Source organism: Mytilus edulis, chromosome 14 (genome assembly GCF_963676685.1).
Source record: "Mytilus edulis chromosome 14, xbMytEdul2.2, whole genome shotgun sequence".
In the NCBI taxonomy this organism is placed as follows: Eukaryota; Metazoa; Mollusca; class Bivalvia; order Mytilida; family Mytilidae; genus Mytilus; species Mytilus edulis.
This window is the reverse complement of record NC_092357.1, coordinates 27570249-27580085: the sequence shown is the minus strand read 5'-3', so window position 1 is coordinate 27580085 and position 9837 is coordinate 27570249. Positions and strand designations below refer to the sequence as shown.

The 9837-nt window shown below is 35.2% G+C and overlaps 1 protein-coding gene across 4 annotated transcripts in view; it reads left to right on the top strand.

Moving 5' to 3' along the window:
* Positions 1 to 5634: 5634 nt before the first annotated feature.
* LOC139502828 (oxysterol-binding protein-related protein 6-like) overlaps positions 5635 to 9837 on the top strand; it is a 51830-nt gene continuing 47627 nt past the window's right edge. For 2 of the 4 annotated variants that reach the window (XM_071292443.1, XM_071292444.1), the window contains exon 1: positions 5635 to 5745. The gene's annotated coding sequence lies outside the window, so the exon portion shown is untranslated. The remainder of the gene's footprint in view (positions 5746 to 9837) is intronic. The other 2 variants (XM_071292440.1, XM_071292439.1) reach the window with 2 other exon arrangements.

Sequence of the window (9837 nt, the reverse complement as noted above, 5' to 3'; positions counted from 1 at the left end):
TGACGCCTTGAAGCTAGTGTAACCTTGCCACATTATTTTTGTGTCTGTCCAAAGTCAAGAACCTGTATTTGAATGGTGGTTGTTTTTAGCGCTGTTTATCATTTTTTTTTTGTTTATTGATTATATATGGTGTGTATGTGGTATGTTGTAGACCACTGTCCAATGTTAGAGGGAGGGTTGACGCCTTTAAGCTAGTGTTACCTTGCCACATTCTATTTGTGTCTGTCTAAAGTCAGGAGCCTGTAATTGAGTGGTGGTTGTTGTTTAGTGCTGTTAATCATATTCGTTTTTTTTTTCTTTTATTGTTTTGCAAAGTGTGTTCTTGTGTTGTACTGTAACACCACTGTCCACGGTAAGGGAAGGGTTGGTGCGTTCAAACAAGTGTAACCCCGCCACATTTTAATTGTGCCTGTCCATGAGTCATGAGCCTGTATTAGAGTGGGGATTTCTGACTGTTGTTATCGTCATAGTTGTTTTTTCCTTCAGGGAATGACTATTTAACTTCACGAGGTAGGGGGTATGGTTTTTCTCCGATAAAAATGTTGTGGTCATGCAAGCAGATGAGAAAAAAGAATAATCTGAATCTCCTCAATCTATTTAAAATATAGATCTAGGATTTCGTTATAATACTATATATGAGCAATGAGTAGTGTAAAATTTTGAAGAAACAAATAATTTGATTGATATCGTCGGAAAGCTTAAAAAGAAATCAGTCAGTTATTTTGTATACGATTCTTTTAATTTTTGTAGTTATTCTTTATATATAATTTAACACCCCATTATTCTTCATTCTGTTTTTTTTAACCATTTTTCATGAGCCTGTAATTGAGTTATGGTTGCTGAGATGACACTCTTGTATAGTCATTGGAAAAGAGGTGACACTCTTGTATGGTCATTGGGAAGGAGGTGACACTCCTGTATAGTCCTTCGGAAGGAGGTGACACTCTTGTATAGTCCTTGGGAAGGAGGTGACACGCTTGTATAGTCCTTGGGAAGGAGGTGACACGCTTGTATAGTCCTTGGGAAGGAGGTGACACTCTTGTATAGTCATTGGGAAGGAGGTGACACTCTTGTATAGTCCTTCGGAAGGAGGTGACACTCTTGTATAGTCCTTGGGAAGGAGGTGACACGCTTGTATAGTCCTTGGGAAGGAGGTGACACGCTTGTATAGTCCTTGGGAAGGAGGTGACACTCTTGTATAGTCCTTCGGAAGGAGGTGACACTCTTGTATAGTCATTGGGAAGGAGGAGATACGCTTGTATAGTCCTTGGGAAAAAGGTGACACGCTTGTATAGTCCTTGGGAAGGAGGTGACACGCTTGTATAGTCCTTGGGAAGGAGGTGACACTCTTGTATAGTCATTGGAAAAGAGGTGACACTCTTGTATGGTCATTGGGAAGGAGGTGACACTCTTGTATAGTCCTTGGGAAGGAGGTGACACGCTTGTATAGTCCTTGGGAAGGAGGTGACACGCTTGTATAGTCCTTGGGAAGGCGGTGACACGCTTGTATAGTCATTGAGAAGGAGGTGACACTCTTGTATGGTCATTGGGAAGGAGGTGACACTCTTGTATTGTCCGTGAGAAGGAGGTGACACTCTTGTATAGTCCTTGGGAAGGCGGTGACACGCTTGTATAGTCATTGGAAAAGAGGTGACACTATTGTATGGTCATTGGGAAGAAGGTGAAACTCTTGTATAGTCATTGGGAAGGAGGTGACACTCTTGTATAGTCATTGGGAAGGAGGTGACACTCTTGTATAGTCATTGGGAAGGCGGTGAAACGCTTGTATAGTCCTTGGGAAGGAGGCGACACTCTTGTATAGCCATTGGGAAGGAGGTGAAACGCTTGTATAGTCCTTGGGAAGGAGGTGACACGCTTGTATAGTCCTTGGGAAGGAGGTGACACGCTTGTATAGTCCTTGGGAAGGAGGTGACACGCTTGTATAGTCCTTGGGAAGGAGGTGACACTCTTGTATAGTCATTGGAAAAGAGGTGACACTCTTGTATGGTCATTGGGAAGGAGGTGACACTCTTGTATAGTCCTTCGGAAGGAGGTGACACTCTTGTATAGTCCTTGGGAAGGAGGTGACACGGTTGTATAGTCCTTGGGAAGGAGGTGACACCCTTGTATAGTCCTTGGTAAGGCGATGACACGCTTGTATAGTCATTGGGAAGGAGGTGACACTCTTGTATAGTCCTTGGGAAGGAGGTGACACTCTTGTATAGTCATTGGGAAAGGTGACACTCTTGTATAGTCCTTGGGAAGGAGATGACACTCTTGTATAGTCCTTCGGAAGGAGGTGACACTCTTGTATAGTCCCCGGGAAGGAGGTGACACGCTTGTATAGTCCTTGGGAAGGAGGTGACACGCTTGTATAGTCCTTGGGAAGGCGGTGAAACGCTTGTATAGTCATTGGGAAGGAGGTGACACTCTTGTTTAGTCATTGGGAAAGGTGACACTCTTGTATAGTCATTGGGAAGGAGGTGACACTCTTGTTTAGTCATTGGGAAGGCGGTGACACGCTTGTATAGTCATTGGGAAGGCGGTGAAACGCTTGTATAGTCATTTGGGAAGGAGGTGACACTCTTGTTTATTCATTGGGAAAGGTGACACTCTTGTATAGTCATTGGGAAGGAGGTGACACTCTTGTTTAGTCATTGGGTAGGCGGTGACACGCTTGTATAGTCATTGGGAAGGCGGTTACACGCTTGTATAGTCCTTGGGAAGAAGGCGACACTCTTGTATAGTCATTGGGAAGGAGGTGACACGCTTGTATAGTCATTGGGAAGGAGGTGACAATCTTGTATAGTCCTTGGGAAGGAGGCGACACTCTTGTATAGTCCTTGGGAAGGAGGTGACACTATTGTATGGTCCGTAGAAAGGAGGCGACACTCTTGTATAGTCTGTAGAAAGGAGGTGACACTATTGTATAGTCATTGGGAAGGAGGTGACACTCTTGTATAGTCATTGGGAAGGCGGTGACACTCTTGTATAGTCCTTGGGAAGGAGGTGACACTCTTGTATAGTCCTTTGGAAAGAGGTGACCCTCTTGTATAGTCCGTAGAAAGGAGGTGACACTATTGTATAGTCATTGGGAAGTAGGTGACACTCTTGTATAGTCATTGGGAAGGCGGTGACACTCTTGTATAGTCCTTGGGAAGGAGGTGACACTCTTGTATAGTCATTAGGAAGGATGAGTACTTATAAACTCTCTTGTTTGCTGGATGAGTACTTATAAACTCTCTGGTTTGCAGGATGAGTACTTATAAACTCTCTGGTTTGCTGGAGGTTGGCACATACACTTAAGGTAGCACTACAGTCAAAATTTTCTGACTCCAATCAACAGTCTTTAAAGATTAATTTCTTCAAAACTACTCAATGGATTTTTAAAATCTTTAACTCATTTTAAAGCTGAAATATAACTCTTTCTTAATCTATACATAATTTTATTTTTAGTTTGAATAATTTCAAAATACAGCACATTAATTGCCCAAAACATGGTCTTCCAACTTGGATGAAAATGGCACATTCATGTCAAATGGTATTAAAAATTTGTTTTCATCCCTTAAATCAACCATATACAATCAACAAAACCGTGTCTTAGATTTTTATATATGCCTCCAGTAAGAAGATATATTGATTTAACTGCTGGGTTCCAAACCTCATTTCACCTTTCATCTTTGAAGACCTATAAATTCATTTAGAAACAAATTATCCAAAAAGTGGGACACGGTATTGGAGAAAATACACCCTTTAATCATATATATCAAAGTCAGGCCAAAGGGGGTAATCATTAAGTTTCTATTTTCATTTTTTCCTTACAATTCTCATGAAAAATTGTTCTGAGAAATGACCTAAAAACTGAATTTCCCCCTTAGAACCCCCGTAAAGACAATATAAATACAAAAATCCACTGGGAACACCCCAGGAGTGTTCTGATACCATTACTATATCAATAGAACCACACACTTTGTGTCTTTGATGCTCTAATGCTGTAAATTTTGCATTATATGTGAACCGTCCAACACTAACTTGGCATTTGGCGGGAGTTTGACGTCACAGATTTGACCAACATCCTTGATGTAGTAATTAAATATAGACAGAGCTCCGCCTCTTTCCAGACAGTCTAAGATAACATGATTGACCAGCTGCATATGATCAATGTTTAACATCATTATTCTCTATATAAAAAGAATAACTTTCATTTGAATTTAAAAAAGGAAATAAACTGTCTGAAATAAGCTAGAACATTAAAAGTGTGGATAAAAAAACATGTTTATAAAAAGATTAAGAGTTAGACCACACTTCTTGATTCTTGAAAATCCACTTTCCCACATGTTTCTTTTTTTAAATTACACATCAACTGAAAATTAGTTAAAATCCATAAAACTGTATTAAACGAATAAGACAAAAGAGAAGACATTTATACAGACAGTCAGAGGCATTCAAATATACTTCCCCACTCTTTTCCATAGTACCATATTAATTTTATTTAATTTTTTGTAGATTTTTTCCTTTTAGATTTTTTCTTTTTCTTTGTTCACTTCATGTTGTATAAATTATTTTTGTTGCAAAACAATAAGATAAGACTACAATATTTATCTTGTGGTCAGGGATTAACAGCTGGACACTGGTATCAACAGATGATTGACATATTAGCCCCTCCCAAATGCCTATATATTTAGATTAATTACCATGTGCTTTTATTTACATAAGTTCATTATCAATTTACTCCCTGCTGTGATATGATAATGACTCTGGGATTTTTATAAACTGTGCAGAATAGTCCTTACTTCAAAATTATGTGATAAAAAAAAATATCTTCAAAAAATCATCGTTAGACTGTAGTGCTACCTTAATGCTCTCTTCGCTCTAAGGAAATCATTTAACAATATATAAAAAAGTAAGTGGTTGTACTATGCCAATGAAGGTATTACTAATATAATACTTCCATCGTTTGACTAAGGGTCTGGAGTCGGTTTCACAAAAAAACTTACGACTAAGATTGGTCTTTAAGTCATGAACAAATCAGTATACTTACGATCAATCTTTAATAGTCATAAGTTTTTTTTGTGTGAAATGGACTCCTGGAGAGGGTTTACAGAATAGAGATAAATGCCCCCCCCCCCAAAAAAAAAGAAAAATTAAAAAAAAAAAATTAAAAAAATTTATAATGAATTGAAAATGAGCAAAATATATCAAAATAGAGGATAATTTTGAAAGTGCAAAAGAATAAAGAATAACGATCGAAAAGAAAAAAGGGAAAAGACCTAACCTGGTATTTTATACTGATGAAAGAAGTGGATGATATTGATATACATAAATTATCTAATTACAGAAAAAAATAATAGTAAAATAATGTTCATACTTCATAAGAATTCTGCAGAATAATCGTTATTGACGTGTAAAAGATGAAGAAAATGCCATTATGAATAACATAAAGAATATAAAAATTAAAGGCTTCCCCCTCCTCATTTCCAGTTCCTGACAAATATTAAACAATATCATGAAAATATGGAGGGCGTACGCCTCTGTTAAATACTCAAGGATATTCTTTATAAATTAAATAACGAAATAACGTTAACCGCAATACAGGTTTTACTGTTTAAAAATTCCGCGTAGTCAACTTTGCGTGAAAAGGGGAGATAACTGTTAACACAAACATGGCGGAAGTTGCCGAAAAGAGTGTTTATCTTGTCTACATGGTAAAATGTCCTCAATAATACCACCAATACTGTGAATAAGGTAAAAATCGAGAAAGTTAAACACCAATTTCTTTTACTTTGATACATCTGACATGAAGGAACACAATTCATGTGAAAATCAGAGAACAGTGACCGGTGCATTTTTACAAATTATTTTGACAGCTGATTTCTTCACAATTTTATCGTACAAAATTATATAGCCTTGCCAGACGTCATAATTATTTTGACTAGCTTATGGATAGTTTACTTCATTGCAATTTGGCAATCAAATTATATTGGATCTCCTTTTTCTAAAATGAATGACTTTAAAGCAAATAAATATTTTATTATCTAGACTTTACACAGGCACTAGGAATAGGCACTAGACGTTCTGTCTAAAAATATTGGCAATTGGAAGAAAATAGTGTCCATATATATAATATTATATATATGGACACTATAAAATATTGGCAATGGGAAGAAAATAGTGTCCATATATATAATATTATATATATATGGACACTATTTTCTTCCATTTGCCAATATTTTTATACTATTGACAGAATGTCTAGTGCCTGTGGACTTTCGGGACTGATCCTTTTGGGATCTGGGAATATTTTTGTAGAATTTCAGGATGTCTGGATTTAAATTTCTTTAAATTTGGGACCTTGGGATTTCATGTTTTTAAACCCTGGATTTCGGGATCAGACCCCTCCAACCCCCTCTTTACAAATGGTGTAATGTACAATGTTACTGTGACTTGGTTTCACAGATTCAGCATTATTTTGGAAAGGAAATACTATAAGTAATATGATTCACAACTGACCCCCTACAGATCCATCATGTCCATAGACGGTAGTAAAATCCAGAGAAGTTGACGCCGCAGGCCAACATGGCCAAAAACCGTATAAAAAATTCATTGCACTTGAAACTTTTCAATAAACAATCTGTCTTCATGCTTAAAAAAAAGTCCTATGTCCATAGCCTGTAAAATTGCTCTCAGGCTTTAAATTCAGGCTGGTGGATTCAAAATTAAAGTTTATAATGTCAGAAGGCTGGTTAAACAATGATACACAACAACATTGATAGACGTTGTCACCATTATTGCATGAACAGTACATTTTGTAGATGTGTCGTCATTTTGTGTCCCAGATGGATACCCCACATCCTTTGTTTTTCTATAATGATAAGATAAGATAAGATAAGATATTTTATTTTTCCAATTATGGGCCCCAAAGGGCATAAACATTACAACATCAATAATTTTTTCATAATACAATACAAACAATGAGATAAAAAAAAAAAAAAGTTAAACGAGAACTATTTAAGTTCTTAAAGAATACGTAGATAAAGAATCTATAGTATGTTTTTTTTTTAATACTAATGCATTTTATTGCAAGTGTGGTTGATATAGATGACAAACAAGCAGCCCAAAAAGAAAAAAAGAAAAATAGATATCCACATATGTATAGTATACAAAAAGTTGGATCAATTAAATATATAATAATTAGCCAAAAAGAAAGTAGAAATTAAACATGTCCATGACTCATCCTGTGTCAGCAGTGTATTAATGGTCATTGATAAAAATCATATATATGTGAAATGTTTATGATAAAAATAAACTTGACATTTGAATTTTCATGGTCTATTACTTTTCATCTACAAAAAATATATTACATTTGTATGTTCCAGATACATATAATACAATTTGTATTATATGTCTCTGTATGTACTTATAAATAAAAGTAATCATATGAATTATTTACAAAATTGTGTTCGTCTTTTATGTATGCAAATTAACAGTACTGTGAATTATGTAAGCTTAGGGATATGTAAGTTTATTTATAAGACATTTAAACTTCACGTTTATTGACTATTTAAATGTACATGTATTATACTTGATTGTCTTATTCTATACAAGGATTCTTACTATACAAATCCTTGTTCTATATGACTTTGGGCTGTGTTGTACTTATATAAAATTTGTGGCCTGTAAAATTGGTAGAGTTTCTGTTTGTCCCCAGTTTTTATACGACCGCAAATTTTGAAAAAATTTTCGTCGTATATTGCTATCACGTTGGCGTCGTCGTCGTCGTCGTCCGGCGTCCGAATACTTTTAGTTTTCGCACTCTAACTTTAGTAAAAGTGAATGGAAATCTATGAAATTTTAACACAAGGTTTATGACCACAAAAGGAAGGTTGGTATTGATTTTGGGAGTTTTGGTCCCAACATTTTAGGAATTAGGGGCCAAAAAGGGCCCAAATAAGCATTTTCTTGGTTTTCGCACCATAACTTTAGTTTAAGTTAATAGAAATCTATGAAATTTTGACACAAGGTTTATGACCACAAAAGAAAGATTGGGATTGATTTTGGGAGTTTTGGTTTCAATAGTTCAGGAATAAGGGGCCAATAAAGGGCCCAAATAAGCATTTTTCTTGGTTTTTGCACAATAACTTTAGTTTAAGTAAATAGAAATCTATGAAATTTAAACACAATGTTTATGACCACAAAAGGAAGGTTGGTATTGATTTTGGGAGTTTAGGACCCAACAGTTTAGGAATTAGGGGCCAAAAAGGGACCCAAATAAGCATTTTTCTTGGTTTTCGCACCATAACGTTAGTATAAGTAAATACAAATCTATGAAATTTAAACACAAGGCTTATGACCATAAAAGGAAGGTTGGTATTGATTTTGGGAGTTTTGGTCCCAACAGTTTAGGAAAAAGGGGCCCAAAGGGTCCAAAATTAAACTTTGTTTGATTTCATCAAAATTGAATAATTGGGGTTCTTTGATATGCCGAATCTAACTGTATATGTAGATTCTCAACTTTTGGTCCCGTTTTCAAATTGGTCTACATTAAGGTCCAAAGGGTCCAAAATTAAACTTAGTTTGATTTTGACAAAAAAATGAATCGGTTGGGTTCTTTGATATGTTGAATCTAAAAATGTACTTAGATTCTTGATTATTGAAGTTTTTTGGTCCAGTTTTCAAATTGGTCTACATTAAGGTCCAAAGGGTCCAAAATTAAACTTTGTTTGATTTCATCAAAAATTGAATCCTTGGGGTTCTTTGATATGCCAAATCTAACTGTGTATGTAGATTCTTCATTTTTGGTCCTGTTTTCAAATTTCAAATTCTACATTAAAGTCCAAAGGGTCCAAAATTAAACTAAGTTTGATTTTAACAAAAATTGAATTCTTGGGCCTCTTTGATATGCTGAATCTAAACATGTACTTAGATTTTTGATTATGGGCCCAGTTTTCAAGTTGGTCCAAATCAGGATCTAAAATTATTATATTAAGTATTGTGCAATAGCAAGTCTTTTCAATTGCACAGTATTGTGCAATGGCAAGAAATATCTAATTGCACAATATTGTGAAATAGCAAATTTTTTTTTAATTAGAGTTATCTTTCTTTGTCCAGAATAGTAAGCAAGAAATATCCTATTGCACAATATTGTGCAATAGCAAGAATTTTTTTTAATTGGAGTTATCTTTCTTTGTCCAGAATCAACTTAAATCTTTGTTATATACAATATACAATGTATATACACTTTTTACTACCAACTGATAAATTTAAATAATCTTTACCATTCAGTGATAACAAGCAGTTTTTTTACATCTTAATATTTTATGATGTATTTAAATGAGTAGTTATTGTTGCAAACTCCATTAGAAATTTGAATTGAGATCAGTATTGGAAAAAGGGAAAGGGGGATGTGAAAAAAAAGGGGGGGTTAAATTTTTCTCATTTCAGATTTCATAAATAAAAAGAAAATTTCTTCAAACATTTTTTTGAGAGGATTAATATTCAACAGCATAGTGAATTGCTCAAAGGCAAAAAAACCTTTTAAGTTCATTAGACCACATTCATTCTGTGTCAGAAACCTATGCTGTGTCAACTATTTAATCACAATCCAAATTAAGAGCTGAATCCAGCTTAAATGTTGTGTCCATACTTGCCCCAACTGTTCAGGGTTCAACCTCTGCGGTCGTATATAGCTGCGCCCTGCGGAGCATCTGGTTCAATTTGTTTTTATTGAACATCTAGGAGTAGTTTAGTATGTTTTAATAGTTCAATTACATGTATGGTTATATATACGAAAGATGGATTGCTAGGTTATCTACTTAAACTGAAGAACAAATTGTTTAC